Raw genomic sequence first — 21,611 nt, 5'->3', positions numbered from 1 at the left:
GCCTGCTTTTAATGTCTTGTCTGGAGTCAGACAGGGATGCCCACTCTCCCCAATTCTGTTTATATGCGTTATAGAGGGCCTGTTGAAGAATGTGCAGAAAGATAAATGTGTGAGTGGTGTTTTTATTCCAGGTAGTGATGGTAGTAAGTTAAAGGTTTTAAGTTATATGGACGATGTGGTTTTTACTTGTACATCCCAAGCAGATCTCAACAGAGTAAATTTGCATGTGAGGATTTTTTGTTGTGTGGCTGGGATGAATGTGAACTGGGGGAAGTGCCAATTATGCAGTTTTGGGAACCAAGAGAATATAGTAGTGGATGATGTTAAGGAAAAAGAAGACATTGAAGTGCTAGGAGTGATATTTGACAAAGACCTCAAAGGAAAGAAAAGTTATGAGACTTTGGACAGTAAAATTGAGAAGAAGCTATCCTTCTGGAGGTTAAGGAACTTGTCACTTAAAGGGAAAGTTCTTATCATTAAGTCTGTAATCCTACCGCTTCTCTTGTATACGGCTATGGTGCTTCTTCCAGGGAAGTTATGGACTAGGAGAGTTACAAGGAAGCTTTTTGTGTTCTTCTGGGGGTCTAAGATGGAGAAAATGAAAAGAGAAGAAGTGATGAAGAGTATGAATTTGGGCGGATATAACTTTCCAAACATTGATCTGTTTTTAAAGGTGCACTATTTTCTTTTAATTTTTAAATTGATACAGTGCAATAATAGGGCGGCAGACATGAGTAAATACCTTGCAGGATGGTTGTTTTCCAAATGGGGCTGGTGTGAGAGGGATTTGAGGAGACCCATAGCACATGTGATACCTACCTTCTATGTGCTCCTCAGGTCTTTCAATGATCAATTTGGTTTGAGCTCTTTAGGTGAACCTGATAAAAAGAAAATAGAACAGGAAATAAGGAAAAATGAGAGATTATATGAAGTACCATTCTGCACTAATGCTCAGTCTGTGAAGATTTGGAAGTTTTTTAAAGTTATTGGACTATCAAACAGACAAAAAGACGTTAGTTGGATGTCCTTTCATGGCTGCCTCCCAACCCGATCTTTTTTAAATGGAAGAGGTTTGAGAATAAGTGACAGATGCCCAAGAGAGGGATGTGGAGGTAGAGAAGACTTTGTGCACCTTTATTGGGACTGTTTTTATGCAAAAGAATTTTTTATGTTTTTAAAGAGGTTTTTAATCCAACTCACTGGATATAACAGTTTTTCTTTTGAGAAAGTTTTTATTGGTCAAGATCTTAGTAAAAAGGAAGATACACGTACTAATTGGATTCTTTTTTCTGTTTTTAAAGAGGTTTTATGGGACTCACGCAATTTGCTTGTTTTTAAAAATGTTGTTATTTCTCCGAGGGAATTGAAAAGATTGTTTTTAGGAAGGATTTTTACTATCTTTCTACTGGACAAAAAGAGAATTGGTGAAGAAGAAGCGGAGAAAATCTGGATGCATACACGATGGAAGAATTTATAAGAAGTACGTAAAGGAGAAAGCTGTAAGTTTTTGACCAATTTCTGTGATTGTTTTTGACATGTTTTTTTGTTTTGTTTTTTGGTCACTTTTTCTTGGCACTCGGTTCCCTTAGTTAGTTTTTTCCGTATGATGTTTTTTCAGATATTGTTTTAAGTGACGAGTCTTGGTAGGTGACCTGATGATCGTCCAAACAATAGTCTGTAACTGAGGAAAAAAAAAAAATAAAAAAAAAAAAAAAAATCTGTTCTTATCAGTTTAATATCTGATACGTCCCCTATCTGGGGACCATATATTAAATGGATTTTTGAGAACGGGGGCCGATTTCGAAGCTTGCTTCCGTCGCCCTATGCATTGACCCGATATGGCAGTATCTTCGGGTACAGTGCACCACCCCCTTACAGGGTTAAAAAGAAAGATTCCTACTTTCATTGCTACCTGCTTGCTGGCTAGCCAGCTAGCCAGCCCTGTGGGCCTTGCTGCTGCTGCAGCCAAAAAACAAAAGGTGGTGCTGCTGCTTCTGCTGCTTCTGCTTGTGTCTGGCCGCTGTTGGAGCGTCCAGGCACAGGACTTCTGCTGCTGCTGACTAAATGGCCTCCTTAATTGGATCATTTGAGTAGCCAGCACACCTGTGCAGGTAGGGCATGACATGATAGGCAGCTGCCTTGATAGCGGGTGGGTGCTGAATGTTCCTAATTGACAAAATAAGATTAATGCTTATGAAGAAATATAAAATCTCATCCCTTCCCCAATATCGCGCCACACCCCTACCCCTTAATTCCCTGGTTGAACTTGATGGACATATGTCTTTTTTCGACCGTACTAACTATGTAACTATGTAACATAACATGGGGGGGGGGGGGGGGGTCTCCTGGCTGTTCACACAGGTGTGTCATTGCTGTACATTGACCATGCATTGCTTCTGTGGTATTGCAAAGGCAAAGACAAATGCTTCCAGCCATCCATTGCACTAATGGATTGGTCATCAGCTGGCTGTCTATGTCCCGCATCAATATAGACCAAAGTACAGAGGGTTAGGCTATGCTATTGTGCACCTACCTGATGCATCAGAAGGTGCGAGGCCCTTGCTAAATTCTGTGCACAGACTTTGAGATCTATACTTTAGACTGTATCTAAACCTGCTCCAACATGGACTGACATTCTGGCCTACTTTCAGCCGATGCGACTTGTCTGTCGCTGAACAGTCGCTTTTTATGTATTCAGCACCTATGTATAATGTTGTAAAAATGCTCTAGAAGCTAAAGTCGCAGAAATGTCACACATATTTGGCCTGCAACTTTCTGTGCGACAAATTCAGACAGGAAAAATCAGTATAAATCCTTAGAAAATTATCCCCCAGTGTCTCCATCTGCTGGCGGTATTGAATAAGCATTGCTGCACTGATGGGGTATGCATTAGACGAAAAAAAAGAAGAAAAAGAAGAATAATACGCCCAGAAAAGAGGCGAAAAGGAGAAAAACGTAAAAAAACGTGAAAAAAAAGTAAGAGGAAGAGAAGGGAAAAAAAGGTGGAAATGGGTTTAAAAGTGATTTCGGCGGAGAAATATATATATATATATATATATATATATATATATATATATATACGCGCACACACACACATATATATAAACGTATTCTCCGTTGAGATATTGCAGCCGCTGCTGTGTCCAGGCCCAGGAGCCTTAGCACTGTGCTGTGATGTCACTCAATACCACTGACATCACTAGGTGTAAACAACATCTCTCCTTTGCTGTGTATGTGACTATGGAGCTGTTTGGTGATGTCGTCTATTATGGCCTTCATAGAAGCAACAGGAGATTGTTGCATCCATCTAGAACCCTCAGAACTACAGTGCTATGATGTCACTCACTTCCACAGGCCTTGCAGAGTGTAAACAACAACAACCCAGCTTTGTTGTGTATGTAACCATAGGGATTTGTGATGTCACCTAGAACCTTCACAGCAGCGACAGCTTTATGAGGAGCATCAGCACTGCTCTGCCTGAGCAGAACCATCACCGCCATAGGTTGTCAAATAACCCGGATTTAACCCACACAGGTAAGTCCAATGGGGTGCAGGCATGTCCTCTATGCTTACAGCTTCCCGTGGGTGTTGGTTTGATACCGTTTGGGGACAGCCAAGGAGGCATCTGCAGGCAACAAAGGTAGGTGTGTGCTTGTGTGTGTGTTTCCTATGCAGATCCTAAGCCCAGTGTCACATGCAAGTAGGAGGAGTAAGAAGGGTTCCTGGCAAATCCGGGTTATGGATTGCATTTAAAAAGGCCCCGTGGGAGTGCAATGGGCCCCTGTCTTGCTGCTTAGCAATAATGGTATGGGTTTAGGTTCTGCTGTGTGTACTGGTGGTTGACTGCCCCCCAGCCCAGAGTGTGCATGGAAAATTGTCTGGCAGCCTCCCTGACAGCAAGCAGTGATAGTGCCCATGAAGGGGACCTTGTTGGGCCCGCCCCTTTCACGGTTATCGCTTCTCGGCCTTTTGGCTAAGATCAAGTGTAGTATCTGTTCTTATCAGTTTAATATCTGATACGTCCCCTATCTGGGGACCATATATTAAATGGATTTTTGAGAACGGGGGCCGATTTCGAAGCTTGCTTCCGTCGCCCTATGCATTGACCCGATATGGCAGTATCTTCGGGTACAGTGCACCACCCCCTTACAGGGTTAAAAAGAAAGATTCCTACTTTCATTGCTACCTGCTTGCTGGCTAGCCAGCTAGCCAGCCCTGTGGGCCTTGCTGCTGCTGCAGCCAAAAAACAAAAGGTGGTGCTGCTGCTTCTGCTGCTTCTGCTTGTGTCTGGCCGCTGTTGGAGCGTCCAGGCACAGGACTTCTGCTGCTGCTGACTAAATGGCCTCCTTAATTGGATCATTTGAGTAGCCAGCACACCTGTGCAGGTAGGGCATGACATGATAGGCAGCTGCCTTGATAGCGGGTGGGTGCTGAATGTTCCTAATTGACAAAATAAGATTAATGCTTATGAAGAAATATAAAATCTCATCCCTTCCCCAATATCGCGCCACACCCCTACCCCTTAATTCCCTGGTTGAACTTGATGGACATATGTCTTTTTTCGACCGTACTAACTATGTAACTATGTAACATAACATGGGGGGGGGGGGGGGGTCTCCTGGCTGTTCACACAGGTGTGTCATTGCTGTACATTGACCATGCATTGCTTCTGTGGTATTGCAAAGGCAAAGACAAATGCTTCCAGCCATCCATTGCACTAATGGATTGGTCATCAGCTGGCTGTCTATGTCTCGCATCAATATAGACCAAAGTACAGAGGGTTAGGCTATGCTATTGTGCACCTACCTGATGCATCAGAAGGTGCGAGGCCCTTGCTAAATTCTGTGCACAGACTTTGAGATCTATACTTTAGACTGTATCTAAACCTGCTCCAACATGGACTGACATTCTGGCCTACTTTCAGCCGATGCGACTTGTCTGTCGCTGAACAGTCGCTTTTTATGTATTCAGCACCTATGTATAATGTTGTAAAAATGCTCTAGAAGCTAAAGTCGCAGAAATGTCACACATATTTGGCCTGCAACTTTCTGTGCGACAAATTCAGACAGGAAAAATCAGTATAAATCCTTAGAAAATTATCCCCCAGTGTCTCCATCTGCTGGCGGTATTGAATAAGCATTGCTGCACTGATGGGGTATGCATTAGACGAAAAAAAAGAAGAAAAAGAAGAATAATACGCCCAGAAAAGAGGCGAAAAGGAGAAAAACGTAAAAAAACGTGAAAAAAAAGTAAGAGGAAGAGAAGGGAAAAAAAGGTGGAAATGGGTTTAAAAGTGATTTCGGCGGAGAAATATATATATATATATATATATATATATATATATATATATATATATATACGCGCACACACACACATATATATAAACGTATTCTCCGTTGAGATATTGCAGCCGCTGCTGTGTCCAGGCCCAGGAGCCTTAGCACTGTGCTGTGATGTCACTCAATACCACTGACATCACTAGGTGTAAACAACATCTCTCCTTTGCTGTGTATGTGACTATGGAGCTGTTTGGTGATGTCGTCTATTATGGCCTTCATAGAAGCAACAGGAGATTGTTGCATCCATCTAGAACCCTCAGAACTACAGTGCTATGATGTCACTCACTTCCACAGGCCTTGCAGAGTGTAAACAACAACAACCCAGCTTTGTTGTGTATGTAACCATAGGGATTTGTGATGTCACCTAGAACCTTCACAGCAGCGACAGCTTTATGAGGAGCATCAGCACTGCTCTGCCTGAGCAGAACCATCACCGCCATAGGTTGTCAAATAACCCGGATTTAACCCACACAGGTAAGTCCAATGGGGTGCAGGCATGTCCTCTATGCTTACAGCTTCCCGTGGGTGTTGGTTTGATACCGTTTGGGGACAGCCAAGGAGGCATCTGCAGGCAACAAAGGTAGGTGTGTGCTTGTGTGTGTGTTTCCTATGCAGATCCTAAGCCCAGTGTCACATGCAAGTAGGAGGAGTAAGAAGGGTTCCTGGAAAATCCGGGTTATGGATTGCATTTAAAAAGGCCCCGTGGGAGTGCAATGGGCCCCTGTCTTGCTGCTTAGCAATAATGGTATGGGTTTAGGTTCTGCTGTGTGTACTGGTGGTTGACTGCCCCCCAGCCCAGAGTGTGCATGGAAAATTGTCTGGCAGCCTCCCTGACAGCAAGCAGTGATAGTGCCCATGAAGGGGACCTTGTTGGGCCCGCCCCTTTCACGGTTATCGCTTCTCGGCCTTTTGGCTAAGATCAAGTGTAGTATCTGTTCTTATCAGTTTAATATCTGATACGTCCCCTATCTGGGGACCATATATTAAATGGATTTTTGAGAACGGGGGCCGATTTCGAAGCTTGCTTCCGTCGCCCTATGCATTGACCCGATATGGCAGTATCTTCGGGTACAGTGCACCACCCCCTTACAGGGTTAAAAAGAAAGATTCCTACTTTCATTGCTACCTGCTTGCTGGCTAGCCAGCTAGCCAGCCCTGTGGGCCTTGCTGCTGCTGCAGCCAAAAAACAAAAGGTGGTGCTGCTGCTTCTGCTTGTGTCTGGCCGCTGTTGGAGCGTCCAGGCACAGGACTTCTGCTGCTGCTGACTAAATGGCCTCCTTAATTGGATCATTTGAGTAGCCAGCACACCTGTGCAGGTAGGGCATGACATGATAGGCAGCTGCCTTGATAGCGGGTGGGTGCTGAATGTTCCTAATTGACAAAATAAGATTAATGCTTATGAAGAAATATAAAATCTCATCCCTTCCCCAATATCGCGCCACACCCCTACCCCTTAATTCCCTGGTTGAACTTGATGGACATATGTCTTTTTTCGACCGTACTAACTATGTAACTATGTAACATAACATGGGGGGGGGTCTCCTGGCTGTTCACACAGGTGTGTCATTGCTGTACATTGACCATGCATTGCTTCTGTGGTATTGCAAAGGCAAAGACAAATGCTTCCAGCCATCCATTGCACTAATGGATTGGTCATCAGCTGGCTGTCTATGTCCCGCATCAATATAGACCAAAGTACAGAGGGTTAGGCTATGCTATTGTGCACCTACCTGATGCATCAGAAGGTGCGAGGCCCTTGCTAAATTCTGTGCACAGACTTTGAGATCTATACTTTAGACTGTATCTAAACCTGCTCCAACATGGACTGACATTCTGGCCTACTTTCAGCCGATGCGACTTGTCTGTCGCTGAACAGTCGCTTTTTATGTATTCAGCACCTATGTATAATGTTGTAAAAATGCTCTAGAAGCTAAAGTCGCAGAAATGTCACACATATTTGGCCTGCAACTTTCTGTGCGACAAATTCAGACAGGAAAAATCAGTATAAATCCTTAGAAAATTATCCCCCAGTGTCTCCATCTGCTGGCGGTATTGAATAAGCATTGCTGCACTGATGGGGTATGCATTAGACGAAAAAAAAGAAGAAAAAGAAGAATAATACGCCCAGAAAAGAGGCGAAAAGGAGAAAAACGTAAAAAAACGTGAAAAAAAAGTAAGAGGAAGAGAAGGGAAAAAAAGGTGGAAATGGGTTTAAAAGTGATTTCGGCGGAGAAATATATATATATATATATATATATATATATATATATATATATATATATACGCGCACACACACACATATATATAAACGTATTCTCCGTTGAGATATTGCAGCCGCTGCTGTGTCCAGGCCCAGGAGCCTTAGCACTGTGCTGTGATGTCACTCAATACCACTGACATCACTAGGTGTAAACAACATCTCTCCTTTGCTGTGTATGTGACTATGGAGCTGTTTGGTGATGTCGTCTATTACGGCCTTCATAGAAGCAACAGGAGATTGTTGCATCCATCTAGAACCCTCAGAACTACAGTGCTATGATGTCACTCACTTCCACAGGCCTTGCAGAGTGTAAACAACAACAACCCAGCTTTGTTGTGTATGTAACCATAGGGATTTGTGATGTCACCTAGAACCTTCACAGCAGCGACAGCTTTATGAGGAGCATCAGCACTGCTCTGCCTGAGCAGAACCATCACCGCCATAGGTTGTCAAATAACCCGGATTTAACCCACACAGGTAAGTCCAATGGGGTGCAGGCATGTCCTCTATGCTTACAGCTTCCCGTGGGTGTTGGTTTGATACCGTTTGGGGACAGCCAAGGAGGCATCTGCAGGCAACAAAGGTAGGTGTGTGCTTGTGTGTGTGTTTCCTATGCAGATCCTAAGCCCAGTGTCACATGCAAGTAGGAGGAGTAAGAAGGGTTCCTGGCAAATCCGGGTTATGGATTGCATTTAAAAAGGCCCCGTGGGAGTGCAATGGGCCCCTGTCTTGCTGCTTAGCAATAATGGTATGGCTTTAGGTTCTGCTGTGTGTACTGGTGGTTGACTGCCCCCCAGCCCAGAGTGTGCATGGAAAATTGTCTGGCAGCCTCCCTGACAGCAAGCAGTGATAGTGCCCATGAAGGGGACCTTGTTGGGCCCGCCCCTTTCACGGTTATCGCTTCTCGGCCTTTTGGCTAAGATCAAGTGTAGTATCTGTTCTTATCAGTTTAATATCTGATACGTCCCCTATCTGGGGACCATATATTAAATGGATTTTTGAGAACGCGGGGGCCGATTTCGAAGCTTGCTTCCGTCGCCCTATGCATTGACCCGATATGGCAGTATCTTCGGGTACAGTGCACCACCCCCTTACAGGGTTAAAAAGAAAGATTCCTACTTTCATTGCTACCTGCTTGCTGGCTAGCCAGCTAGCCAGCCCTGTGGGCCTTGCTGCTGCTGCAGCCAAAAAACAAAAGGTGGTGCTGCTGCTTCTGCTGCTTCTGCTTGTGTCTGGCCGCTGTTGGAGCGTCCAGGCACAGGACTTCTGCTGCTGCTGACTAAATGGCCTCCTTAATTGGATCATTTGAGTAGCCAGCACACCTGTGCAGGTAGGGCATGACATGATAGGCAGCTGCCTTGATAGCGGGTGGGTGCTGAATGTTCCTAATTGACAAAATAAGATTAATGCTTATGAAGAAATATAAAATCTCATCCCTTCCCCAATATCGCGCCACACCCCTACCCCTTAATTCCCTGGTTGAACTTGATGGACATATGTCTTTTTTCGACCGTACTAACTATGTAACTATGTAACATAACATGGGGGGGGGGGGGGGGGGGTCTCCTGGCTGTTCACACAGGTGTGTCATTGCTGTACATTGACCATGCATTGCTTCTGTGGTATTGCAAAGGCAAAGACAAATGCTTCCAGCCATCCATTGCACTAATGGATTGGTCATCAGCTGGCTGTCTATGTCCCGCATCAATATAGACCAAAGTACAGAGGGTTAGGCTATGCTATTGTGCACCTACCTGATGCATCAGAAGGTGCGAGGCCCTTGCTAAATTCTGTGCACAGACTTTGAGATCTATACTTTAGACTGTATCTAAACCTGCTCCAACATGGACTGACATTCTGGCCTACTTTCAGCCGATGCGACTTGTCTGTCGCTGAACAGTCGCTTTTTATGTATTCAGCACCTATGTATAATGTTGTAAAAATGCTCTAGAAGCTAAAGTCGCAGAAATGTCACACATATTTGGCCTGCAACTTTCTGTGCGACAAATTCAGACAGGAAAAATCAGTATAAATCCTTAGAAAATTATCCCCCAGTGTCTCCATCTGCTGGCGGTATTGAATAAGCATTGCTGCACTGATGGGGTATGCATTAGACGAAAAAAAAGAAGAAAAAGAAGAATAATACGCCCAGAAAAGAGGCGAAAAGGAGAAAAACGTAAAAAAACGTGAAAAAAAAGTAAGAGGAAGAGAAGGGAAAAAAAGGTGGAAATGGGTTTAAAAGTGATTTCGGCGGAGAAATATATATATATATATATATATATATATATATATATATATATACGCGCACACACACACATATATATAAACGTATTCTCCGTTGAGATATTGCAGCCGCTGCTGTGTCCAGGCCCAGGAGCCTTAGCACTGTGCTGTGATGTCACTCAATACCACTGACATCACTAGGTGTAAACAACATCTCTCCTTTGCTGTGTATGTGACTATGGAGCTGTTTGGTGATGTCGTCTATTATGGCCTTCATAGAAGCAACAGGAGATTGTTGCATCCATCTAGAACCCTCAGAACTACAGTGCTATGATGTCACTCACTTCCACAGGCCTTGCAGAGTGTAAACAACAACAACCCAGCTTTGTTGTGTATGTAACCATAGGGATTTGTGATGTCACCTAGAACCTTCACAGCAGCGACAGCTTTATGAGGAGCATCAGCACTGCTCTGCCTGAGCAGAACCATCACCGCCATAGGTTGTCAAATAACCCGGATTTAACCCACACAGGTAAGTCCAATGGGGTGCAGGCATGTCCTCTATGCTTACAGCTTCCCGTGGGTGTTGGTTTGATACCGTTTGGGGACAGCCAAGGAGGCATCTGCAGGCAACAAAGGTAGGTGTGTGCTTGTGTGTGTGTTTCCTATGCAGATCCTAAGCCCAGTGTCACATGCAAGTAGGAGGAGTAAGAAGGGTTCCTGGCAAATCCGGGTTATGGATTGCATTTAAAAAGGCCCCGTGGGAGTGCAATGGGCCCCTGTCTTGCTGCTTAGCAATAATGGTATGGGTTTAGGTTCTGCTGTGTGTACTGGTGGTTGACTGCCCCCCAGCCCAGAGTGTGCATGGAAAATTGTCTGGCAGCCTCCCTGACAGCAAGCAGTGATAGTGCCCATGAAGGGGACCTTGTTGGGCCCGCCCCTTTCACGGTTATCGCTTCTCGGCCTTTTGGCTAAGATCAAGTGTAGTATCTGTTCTTATCAGTTTAATATCTGATACGTCCCCTATCTGGGGACCATATATTAAATGGATTTTTGAGAACGGGGGCCGATTTCGAAGCTTGCTTCCGTCGCCCTATGCATTGACCCGATATGGCAGTATCTTCGGGTACAGTGCACCACCCCCTTACAGGGTTAAAAAGAAAGATTCCTACTTTCATTGCTACCTGCTTGCTGGCTAGCCAGCTAGCCAGCCCTGTGGGCCTTGCTGCTGCTGCAGCCAAAAAACAAAAGGTGGTGCTGCTGCTTCTGCTGCTTCTGCTTGTGTCTGGCCGCTGTTGGAGCGTCCAGGCACAGGACTTCTGCTGCTGCTGACTAAATGGCCTCCTTAATTGGATCATTTGAGTAGCCAGCACACCTGTGCAGGTAGGGCATGACATGATAGGCAGCTGCCTTGATAGCGGGTGGGTGCTGAATGTTCCTAATTGACAAAATAAGATTAATGCTTATGAAGAAATATAAAATCTCATCCCTTCCCCAATATCGCGCCACACCCCTACCCCTTAATTCCCTGGTTGAACTTGATGGACATATGTCTTTTTTCGACCGTACTAACTATGTAACTATGTAACATAACATGGGGGGGGGGGGGGGGGGTCTCCTGGCTGTTCACACAGGTGTGTCATTGCTGTACATTGACCATGCATTGCTTCTGTGGTATTGCAAAGGCAAAGACAAATGCTTCCAGCCATCCATTGCACTAATGGATTGGTCATCAGCTGGCTGTCTATGTCCCGCATCAATATAGACCAAAGTACAGAGGGTTAGGCTATGCTATTGTGCACCTACCTGATGCATCAGAAGGTGCGAGGCCCTTGCTAAATTCTGTGCACAGACTTTGAGATCTATACTTTAGACTGTATCTAAACCTGCTCCAACATGGACTGACATTCTGGCCTACTTTCAGCCGATGCGACTTGTCTGTCGCTGAACAGTCGCTTTTTATGTATTCAGCACCTATGTATAATGTTGTAAAAATGCTCTAGAAGCTAAAGTCGCAGAAATGTCACACATATTTGGCCTGCAACTTTCTGTGCGACAAATTCAGACAGGAAAAATCAGTATAAATCCTTAGAAAATTATCCCCCAGTGTCTCCATCTGCTGGCGGTATTGAATAAGCATTGCTGCACTGATGGGGTATGCATTAGACGAAAAAAAAGAAGAAAAAGAAGAATAATACGCCCAGAAAAGAGGCGAAAAGGAGAAAAACGTAAAAAAACGTGAAAAAAAAGTAAGAGGAAGAGAAGGGAAAAAAAGGTGGAAATGGGTTTAAAAGTGATTTCGGCGGAGAAATATATATATATATATATATATATATATATATATATATATATATACGCGCACACACACACATATATATAAACGTATTCTCCGTTGAGATATTGCAGCCGCTGCTGTGTCCAGGCCCAGGAGCCTTAGCACTGTGCTGTGATGTCACTCAATACCACTGACATCACTAGGTGTAAACAACATCTCTCCTTTGCTGTGTATGTGACTATGGAGCTGTTTGGTGATGTCGTCTATTATGGCCTTCATAGAAGCAACAGGAGATTGTTGCATCCATCTAGAACCCTCAGAACTACAGTGCTATGATGTCACTCACTTCCACAGGCCTTGCAGAGTGTAAACAACAACAACCCAGCTTTGTTGTGTATGTAACCATAGGGATTTGTGATGTCACCTAGAACCTTCACAGCAGCGACAGCTTTATGAGGAGCATCAGCACTGCTCTGCCTGAGCAGAACCATCACCGCCATAGGTTGTCAAATAACCCGGATTTAACCCACACAGGTAAGTCCAATGGGGTGCAGGCATGTCCTCTATGCTTACAGCTTCCCGTGGGTGTTGGTTTGATACCGTTTGGGGACAGCCAAGGAGGCATCTGCAGGCAACAAAGGTAGGTGTGTGCTTGTGTGTGTGTTTCCTATGCAGATCCTAAGCCCAGTGTCACATGCAAGTAGGAGGAGTAAGAAGGGTTCCTGGAAAATCCGGGTTATGGATTGCATTTAAAAAGGCCCCGTGGGAGTGCAATGGGCCCCTGTCTTGCTGCTTAGCAATAATGGTATGGGTTTAGGTTCTGCTGTGTGTACTGGTGGTTGACTGCCCCCCAGCCCAGAGTGTGCATGGAAAATTGTCTGGCAGCCTCCCTGACAGCAAGCAGTGATAGTGCCCATGAAGGGGACCTTGTTGGGCCCGCCCCTTTCACGGTTATCGCTTCTCGGCCTTTTGGCTAAGATCAAGTGTAGTATCTGTTCTTATCAGTTTAATATCTGATACGTCCCCTATCTGGGGACCATATATTAAATGGATTTTTGAGAACGGGGGCCGATTTCGAAGCTTGCTTCCGTCGCCCTATGCATTGACCCGATATGGCAGTATCTTCGGGTACAGTGCACCACCCCCTTACAGGGTTAAAAAGAAAGATTCCTACTTTCATTGCTACCTGCTTGCTGGCTAGCCAGCTAGCCAGCCCTGTGGGCCTTGCTGCTGCTGCAGCCAAAAAACAAAAGGTGGTGCTGCTGCTTCTGCTGCTTCTGCTTGTGTCTGGCCGCTGTTGGAGCGTCCAGGCACAGGACTTCTGCTGCTGCTGACTAAATGGCCTCCTTAATTGGATCATTTGAGTAGCCAGCACACCTGTGCAGGTAGGGCATGACATGATAGGCAGCTGCCTTGATAGCGGGTGGGTGCTGAATGTTCCTAATTGACAAAATAAGATTAATGCTTATGAAGAAATATAAAATCTCATCCCTTCCCCAATATCGCGCCACACCCCTACCCCTTAATTCCCTGGTTGAACTTGATGGACATATGTCTTTTTTCGACCGTACTAACTATGTAACTATGTAACATAACATGGGGGGGGGGGGGGGGGGTCTCCTGGCTGTTCACACAGGTGTGTCATTGCTGTACATTGACCATGCATTGCTTCTGTGGTATTGCAAAGGCAAAGACAAATGCTTCCAGCCATCCATTGCACTAATGGATTGGTCATCAGCTGGCTGTCTATGTCCCGCATCAATATAGACCAAAGTACAGAGGGTTAGGCTATGCTATTGTGCACCTACCTGATGCATCAGAAGGTGCGAGGCCCTTGCTAAATTCTGTGCACAGACTTTGAGATCTATACTTTAGACTGTATCTAAACCTGCTCCAACATGGACTGACATTCTGGCCTACTTTCAGCCGATGCGACTTGTCTGTCGCTGAACAGTCGCTTTTTATGTATTCAGCACCTATGTATAATGTTGTAAAAATGCTCTAGAAGCTAAAGTCGCAGAAATGTCACACATATTTGGCCTGCAACTTTCTGTGCGACAAATTCAGACAGGAAAAATCAGTATAAATCCTTAGAAAATTATCCCCCAGTGTCTCCATCTGCTGGCGGTATTGAATAAGCATTGCTGCACTGATGGGGTATGCATTAGACGAAAAAAAAGAAGAAAAAGAAGAATAATACGCCCAGAAAAGAGGCGAAAAGGAGAAAAACGTAAAAAAACGTGAAAAAAAAGTAAGAGGAAGAGAAGGGAAAAAAAGGTGGAAATGGGTTTAAAAGTGATTTCGGCGGAGAAATATATATATATATATATATATATATATATATATATATATATACGCGCACACACACACATATATATAAACGTATTCTCCGTTGAGATATTGCAGCCGCTGCTGTGTCCAGGCCCAGGAGCCTTAGCACTGTGCTGTGATGTCACTCAATACCACTGACATCACTAGGTGTAAACAACATCTCTCCTTTGCTGTGTATGTGACTATGGAGCTGTTTGGTGATGTCGTCTATTATGGCCTTCATAGAAGCAACAGGAGATTGTTGCATCCATCTAGAACCCTCAGAACTACAGTGCTATGATGTCACTCACTTCCACAGGCCTTGCAGAGTGTAAACAACAACAACCCAGCTTTGTTGTGTATGTAACCATAGGGATTTGTGATGTCACCTAGAACCTTCACAGCAGCGACAGCTTTATGAGGAGCATCAGCACTGCTCTGCCTGAGCAGAACCATCACCGCCATAGGTTGTCAAATAACCCGGATTTAACCCACACAGGTAAGTCCAATGGGGTGCAGGCATGTCCTCTATGCTTACAGCTTCCCGTGGGTGTTGGTTTGATACCGTTTGGGGACAGCCAAGGAGGCATCTGCAGGCAACAAAGGTAGGTGTGTGCTTGTGTGTGTGTTTCCTATGCAGATCCTAAGCCCAGTGTCACATGCAAGTAGGAGGAGTAAGAAGGGTTCCTGGCAAATCCGGGTTATGGATTGCATTTAAAAAGGCCCCGTGGGAGTGCAATGGGCCCCTGTCTTGCTGCTTAGCAATAATGGTATGGGTTTAGGTTCTGCTGTGTGTACTGGTGGTTGACTGCCCCCCAGCCCAGAGTGTGCATGGAAAATTGTCTGGCAGCCTCCCTGACAGCAAGCAGTGATAGTGCCCATGAAGGGGACCTTGTTGGGCCCGCCCCTTTCACGGTTATCGCTTCTCGGCCTTTTGGCTAAGATCAAGTGTAGTATCTGTTCTTATCAGTTTAATATCTGATACGTCCCCTATCTGGGGACCATATATTAAATGGATTTTTGAGAACGGGGGCCGATTTCGAAGCTTGCTTCCGTCGCCCTATGCATTGACCCGATATGGCAGTATCTTCGGGTACAGTGCACCACCCCCTTACAGGGTTAAAAAGAAAGATTCCTACTTTCATTGCTACCTGCTTGCTGGCTAGCCAGCTAGCCAGCCCTGTGGGCCTTGCTGCTGCTGCAGCCAAAAAACAAAAGGTGGTGCTGCTGCTTCTGCTGCTTCTGCTTGTGTCTGGCCGCTGTTGGAGCGTCCAGGCACAGGACTTCTGCTGCTGCTGACTAAATGGCCTCCTTAATTGGATCATTTGAGTAGCCAGCACACCTGTGCAGGTAGGGCATGACATGATAGGCAGCTGCCTTGATAGCGGGTGGGTGCTGAATGTTCCTAATTGACAAAATAAGATTAATGCTTATGAAGAAATATAAAATCTCATCCCTTCCCCAATATCGCGCCACACCCCTACCCCTTAATTCCCTGGTTGAACTTGATGGACATATGTCTTTTTTCGACCGTACTAACTATGTAACTATGTAACATAACATGGGGGGGGGGGGGGGGTCTCCTGGCTGTTCACACAGGTGTGTCATTGCTGTACATTGACCATGCATTGCTTCTGTGGTATTGCAAAGGCAAAGACAAATGCTTCCAGCCATCCATTGCACTAATGGATTGGTCATCAGCTGGCTGTCTATGTCCCGCATCAATATAGACCAAAGTACAGAGGGTTAGGCTATGCTATTGTGCACCTACCTGATGCATCAGAAGGTGCGAGGCCCTTGCTAAATTCTGTGCACAGACTTTGAGATCTATACTTTAGACTGTATCTAAACCTGCTCCAACATGGACTGACATTCTGGCCTACTTTCAGCCGATGCGACTTGTCTGTCGCTGAACAGTCGCTTTTTATGTATTCAGCACCTATGTATAATGTTGTAAAAATGCTCTAGAAGCTAAAGTCGCAGAAATGTCACACATATTTGGCCTGCAACTTTCTGTGCGACAAATTCAGACAGGAAAAATCAGTATAAATCCTTAGAAAATTATCCCCCAGTGTCTCCATCTGCTGGCGGTATTGAATAAGCATTGCTGCACTGATGGGGTATGCATTAGACGAAAAAAAAGAAGAAAAAGAAGAATAATACGCCCAGAAAAGAGGCGAAAAGGAGAAAAACGTAAAAAAACGTGAAAAAAAAGTAAGAGGAAGAGAAGGGAAAAAAAGGTGGAAATGGGTTTAAAAGTGATTTCGGCGGAGAAATATATATATATATATATATATATATATATATACGCGCACACACACACATATATATAAACGTATTCTCCGTTGAGATATTGCAGCCGCTGCTGTGTCCAGGCCCAGGAGCCTTAGCACTGTGCTGTGATGTCACTCAATACCACTGACATCACTAGGTGTAAACAACATCTCTCCTTTGCTGTGTATGTGACTATGGAGCTGTTTGGTGATGTCGTCTATTATGGCCTTCATAGAAGCAACAGGAGATTGTTGCATCCATCTAGAACCCTCAGAACTACAGTGCTATGATGTCACTCACTTCCACAGGCCTTGCAGAGTGTAAACAACAACAACCCAGCTTTGTTGTGTATGTAACCATAGGGATTTGTGATGTCACCTAGAACCTTCACAGCAGCGACAGCTTTATGAGGAGCATCAGCACTGCTCTGCCTGAGCAGAACCATCACCGCCATAGGTTGTCAAATAACCCGGATTTAACCCACACAGGTAAGTCCAATGGGGTGCAGGCATGTCCTCTATGCTTACAGCTTCCCGTGGGTGTTGGTTTGATACCGTTTGGGGACAGCCAAGGAGGCATCTGCAGGCAACAAAGGTAGGTGTGTGCTTGTGTGTGTGTTTCCTATGCAGATCCTAAGCCCAGTGTCACATGCAAGTAGGAGGAGTAAGAAGGGTTCCTGGCAAATCCGGGTTATGGATTGCATTTAAAAAGGCCCCGTGGGAGTGCAATGGGCCCCTGTCTTGCTGCTTAGCAATAATGGTATGGGTTTAGGTTCTGCTGTGTGTACTGGTGGTTGACTGCCCCCCAGCCCAGAGTGTGCATGGAAAATTGTCTGGCAGCCTCCCTGACAGCAAGCAGTGATAGTGCCCATGAAGGGGACCTTGTTGGGCCCGCCCCTTTCACGGTTATCGCTTCTCGGCCTTTTGGCTAAGATCAAGTGTAGTATCTGTTCTTATCAGTTTAATATCTGATACGTCCCCTATCTGGGGACCATATATTAAATGGATTTTTGAGAACGGGGGCCGATTTCGAAGCTTGCTTCCGTCGCCCTATGCATTGACCCGATATGGCAGTATCTTCGGGTACAGTGCACCACCCCCTTACAGGGTTAAAAAGAAAGATTCCTACTTTCATTGCTACCTGCTTGCTGGCTAGCCAGCTAGCCAGCCCTGTGGGCCTTGCTGCTGCTGCAGCCAAAAAACAAAAGGTGGTGCTGCTGCTTCTGCTTGTGTCTGGCCGCTGTTGGAGCGTCCAGGCACAGGACTTCTGCTGCTGCTGACTAAATGGCCTCCTTAATTGGATCATTTGAGTAGCCAGCACACCTGTGCAGGTAGGGCATGACATGATAGGCAGCTGCCTTGATAGCGGGTGGGTGCTGAATGTTCCTAATTGACAAAATAAGATTAATGCTTATGAAGAAATATAAAATCTCATCCCTTCCCCAATATCGCGCCACACCCCTACCCCTTAATTCCCTGGTTGAACTTGATGGACATATGTCTTTTTTCGACCGTACTAACTATGTAACTATGTAACATAACATGGGGGGGGGGGGGGGGGTCTCCTGGCTGTTCACACAGGTGTGTCATTGCTGTACATTGACCATGCATTGCTTCTGTGGTATTGCAAAGGCAAAGACAAATGCTTCCAGCCATCCATTGCACTAATGGATTGGTCATCAGCTGGCTGTCTATGTCCCGCATCAATATAGACCAAAGTACAGAGGGTTAGGCTATGCTATTGTGCACCTACCTGATGCATCAGAAGGTGCGAGGCCCTTGCTAAATTCTGTGCACAGACTTTGAGATCTATACTTTAGACTGTATCTAAACCTGCTCCAACATGGACTGACATTCTGGCCTACTTTCAGCCGATGCGACTTGTCTGTCGCTGAACAGTCGCTTTTTATGTATTCAGCACCTATGTATAATGTTGTAAAAATGCTCTAGAAGCTAAAGTCGCAGAAATGTCACACATATTTGGCCTGCAACTTTCTGTGCGACAAATTCAGACAGGAAAAATCAGTATAAATCCTTAGAAAATTATCCCCCAGTGTCTCCATCTGCTGGCGGTATTGAATAAGCATTGCTGCACTGATGGGGTATGCATTAGACGAAAAAAAAGAAGAAAAAGAAGAATAATACGCCCAGAAAAGAGGCGAAAAGGAGAAAAACGTAAAAAAACGTGAAAAAAAAGTAAGAGGAAGAGAAGGGAAAAAAAGGTGGAAATGGGTTTAAAAGTGATTTCGGCGGAGAAATATATATATATATATATATATATATATATATATATATATATATATATACGCGCACACACACACATATATATAAACGTATTCTCCGTTGAGATATTGCAGCCGCTGCTGTGTCCAGGCCCAGGAGCCTTAGCACTGTGCTGTGATGTCACTCAATACCACTGACATCACTAGGTGTAAACAACATCTCTCCTTTGCTGTGTATGTGACTATGGAGCTGTTTGGTGATGTCGTCTATTATGGCCTTCATAGAAGCAACAGGAGATTGTTGCATCCATCTAGAACCCTCAGAACTACAGTGCTATGATGTCACTCACTTCCACAGGCCTTGCAGAGTGTAAACAACAACAACCCAGCTTTGTTGTGTATGTAACCATAGGGATTTGTGATGTCACCTAGAACCTTCACAGCAGCGACAGCTTTATGAGGAGCATCAGCACTGCTCTGCCTGAGCAGAACCATCACCGCCATAGGTTGTCAAATAACCCGGATTTAACCCACACAGGTAAGTCCAATGGGGTGCAGGCATGTCCTCTATGCTTACAGCTTCCCGTGGGTGTTGGTTTGATACCGTTTGGGGACAGCCAAGGAGGCATCTGCAGGCAACAAAGGTAGGTGTGTGCTTGTGTGTGTGTTTCCTATGCAGATCCTAAGCCCAGTGTCACATGCAAGTAGGAGGAGTAAGAAGGGTTCCTGGCAAATCCGGGTTATGGATTGCATTTAAAAAGGCCCCGTGGGAGTGCAATGGGCCCCTGTCTTGCTGCTTAGCAATAATGGTATGGGTTTAGGTTCTGCTGTGTGTACTGGTGGTTGACTGCCCCCCAGCCCAGAGTGTGCATGGAAAATTGTCTGGCAGCCTCCCTGACAGCAAGCAGTGATAGTGCCCATGAAGGGGACCTTGTTGGGCCCGCCCCTTTCACGGTTATCGCTTCTCGGCCTTTTGGCTAAGATCAAGTGTAGTATCTGTTCTTATCAGTTTAATATCTGATACGTCCCCTATCTGGGGACCATATATTAAATGGATTTTTGAGAACGGGGGCCGATTTCGAAGCTTGCTTCCGTCGCCCTATGCATTGACCCGATATGGCAGTATCTTCGGGTACAGTGCACCACCCCCTTACAGGGTTAAAAAGAAAGATTCCTACTTTCATTGCTACCTGCTTGCTGGCTAGCCAGCTAGCCAGCCCTGTGGGCCTTGCTGCTGCTGCAGCCAAAAAACAAAAGGTGGTGCTGCTGCTTCTGCTGCTTCTGCTTGTGTCTGGCCGCTGTTGGAGCGTCCAGGCACAGGACTTCTGCTGCTGCTGACTAAATGGCCTCCTTAATTGGATCATTTGAGTAGCCAGCACACCTGTGCAGGTAGGGCATGACATGATAGGCAGCTGCCTTGATAGCGGGTGGGTGCTGAATGTTCCTAATTGACAAAATAAGATTAATGCTTATGAAGAAATATAAAATCTCATCCCTTCCCCAATATCGCGCCACACCCCTACCCCTTAATTCCCTGGTTGAACTTGATGGACATATGTCTTTTTTCGACCGTACTAACTATGTAACTATGTAACATAACATGGGGGGGGGGGGGGGGGTCTCCTGGCTGTTCACACAGGTGTGTCATTGCTGTACATTGACCATGCATTGCTTCTGTGGTATTGCAAAGGCAAAGACAAATGCTTCCAGCCATCCATTGCACTAATGGATTGGTCATCAGCTGGCTGTCTATGTCCCGCATCAATATAGACCAAAGTACAGAGGGTTAGGCTATGCTATTGTGCACCTACCTGATGCATCAGAAGGTGCGAGGCCCTTGCTAAATTCTGTGCACAGACTTTGAGATCTATACTTTAGACTGTATCTAAACCTGCTCCAACATGGACTGACATTCTGGCCTACTTTCAGCCGATGCGACTTGTCTGTCGCTGAACAGTCGCTTTTTATGTATTCAGCACCTATGTATAATGTTGTAAAAATGCTCTAGAAGCTAAAGTCGCAGAAATGTCACACATATTTGGCCTGCAACTTTCTGTGCGACAAATTCAGACAGGAAAAATCAGTATAAATCCTTAGAAAATTATCCCCCAGTGTCTCCATCTGCTGGCGGTATTGAATAAGCATTGCTGCACTGATGGGGTATGCATTAGACGAAAAAAAAGAAGAAAAAGAAGAATAATACGCCCAGAAAAGAGGCGAAAAGGAGAAAAACGTAAAAAAACGTGAAAAAAAAGTAAGAGGAAGAGAAGGGAAAAAAAGGTGGAAATGGGTTTAAAAGTGATTTCGGCGGAGAAATATATATATATATATATATATATATATATATATATATATATATACGCGCACACACACACATATATATAAACGTATTCTCCGTTGAGATATTGCAGCCGCTGCTGTGTCCAGGCCCAGGAGCCTTAGCACTGTGCTGTGATGTCACTCAATACCACTGACATCACTAGGTGTAAACAACATCTCTCCTTTGCTGTGTATGTGACTATGGAGCTGTTTGGTGATGTCGTCTATTATGGCCTTCATAGAAGCAACAGGAGATTGTTGCATCCATCTAGAACCCTCAGAACTACAGTGCTATGATGTCACTCACTTCCACAGGCCTTGCAGAGTGTAAACAACAACAACCCAGCTTTGTTGTGTATGTAACCATAGGGATTTGTGATGTCACCTAGA

General features: G+C 45.1%; 9 non-coding genes across 9 annotated transcripts; all 9 read left to right on the top strand.

The window, feature by feature from the left end:
- Positions 1-1,670: 1,670 nt before the first annotated feature.
- LOC130312084 (U2 spliceosomal RNA) lies at positions 1,671-1,870 on the top strand. Its single transcript, XR_008860284.1, has one exon. It is a non-coding gene; the product is annotated as a U2 spliceosomal RNA (small nuclear RNA).
- A 2,083-nt stretch (positions 1,871-3,953) lies between these two features.
- On the top strand, positions 3,954-4,144 carry LOC130312077 (U2 spliceosomal RNA). Its single transcript, XR_008860278.1, has one exon. It is a non-coding gene; the product is annotated as a U2 spliceosomal RNA (small nuclear RNA).
- A 2,088-nt stretch (positions 4,145-6,232) lies between these two features.
- LOC130312076 (U2 spliceosomal RNA) lies at positions 6,233-6,423 on the top strand. The gene has a single exon (XR_008860277.1). It is a non-coding gene; the product is annotated as a U2 spliceosomal RNA (small nuclear RNA).
- Positions 6,424-8,495: 2,072 nt separating this feature from the next.
- On the top strand, positions 8,496-8,688 carry LOC130312082 (U2 spliceosomal RNA). Its single transcript, XR_008860283.1, has one exon. It is a non-coding gene; the product is annotated as a U2 spliceosomal RNA (small nuclear RNA).
- A 2,085-nt stretch (positions 8,689-10,773) lies between these two features.
- On the top strand, positions 10,774-10,964 carry LOC130312075 (U2 spliceosomal RNA). Its single transcript, XR_008860276.1, has one exon. It is a non-coding gene; the product is annotated as a U2 spliceosomal RNA (small nuclear RNA).
- Positions 10,965-13,050: 2,086 nt separating this feature from the next.
- LOC130312074 (U2 spliceosomal RNA) lies at positions 13,051-13,241 on the top strand. Its single transcript, XR_008860275.1, has one exon. It is a non-coding gene; the product is annotated as a U2 spliceosomal RNA (small nuclear RNA).
- Positions 13,242-15,325: 2,084 nt separating this feature from the next.
- On the top strand, positions 15,326-15,516 carry LOC130312073 (U2 spliceosomal RNA). The gene has a single exon (XR_008860274.1). It is a non-coding gene; the product is annotated as a U2 spliceosomal RNA (small nuclear RNA).
- A 2,072-nt stretch (positions 15,517-17,588) lies between these two features.
- Positions 17,589-17,779, top strand: LOC130312072 (U2 spliceosomal RNA). The gene has a single exon (XR_008860273.1). It is a non-coding gene; the product is annotated as a U2 spliceosomal RNA (small nuclear RNA).
- A 2,080-nt stretch (positions 17,780-19,859) lies between these two features.
- On the top strand, positions 19,860-20,050 carry LOC130312071 (U2 spliceosomal RNA). The gene has a single exon (XR_008860272.1). It is a non-coding gene; the product is annotated as a U2 spliceosomal RNA (small nuclear RNA).
- The last annotated feature ends 1,561 nt before the right edge of the window (positions 20,051-21,611 follow it).

The sequence above is a fragment of the Hyla sarda genome, unplaced genomic scaffold (genome assembly GCF_029499605.1).
Source record: "Hyla sarda isolate aHylSar1 unplaced genomic scaffold, aHylSar1.hap1 scaffold_1701, whole genome shotgun sequence".
Taxonomy (NCBI): domain Eukaryota; kingdom Metazoa; phylum Chordata; class Amphibia; order Anura; family Hylidae; genus Hyla; species Hyla sarda.
The sequence above is the reverse complement of the archived record's forward strand: the minus strand, read 5'-3'. Positions and strand labels throughout refer to the sequence as shown.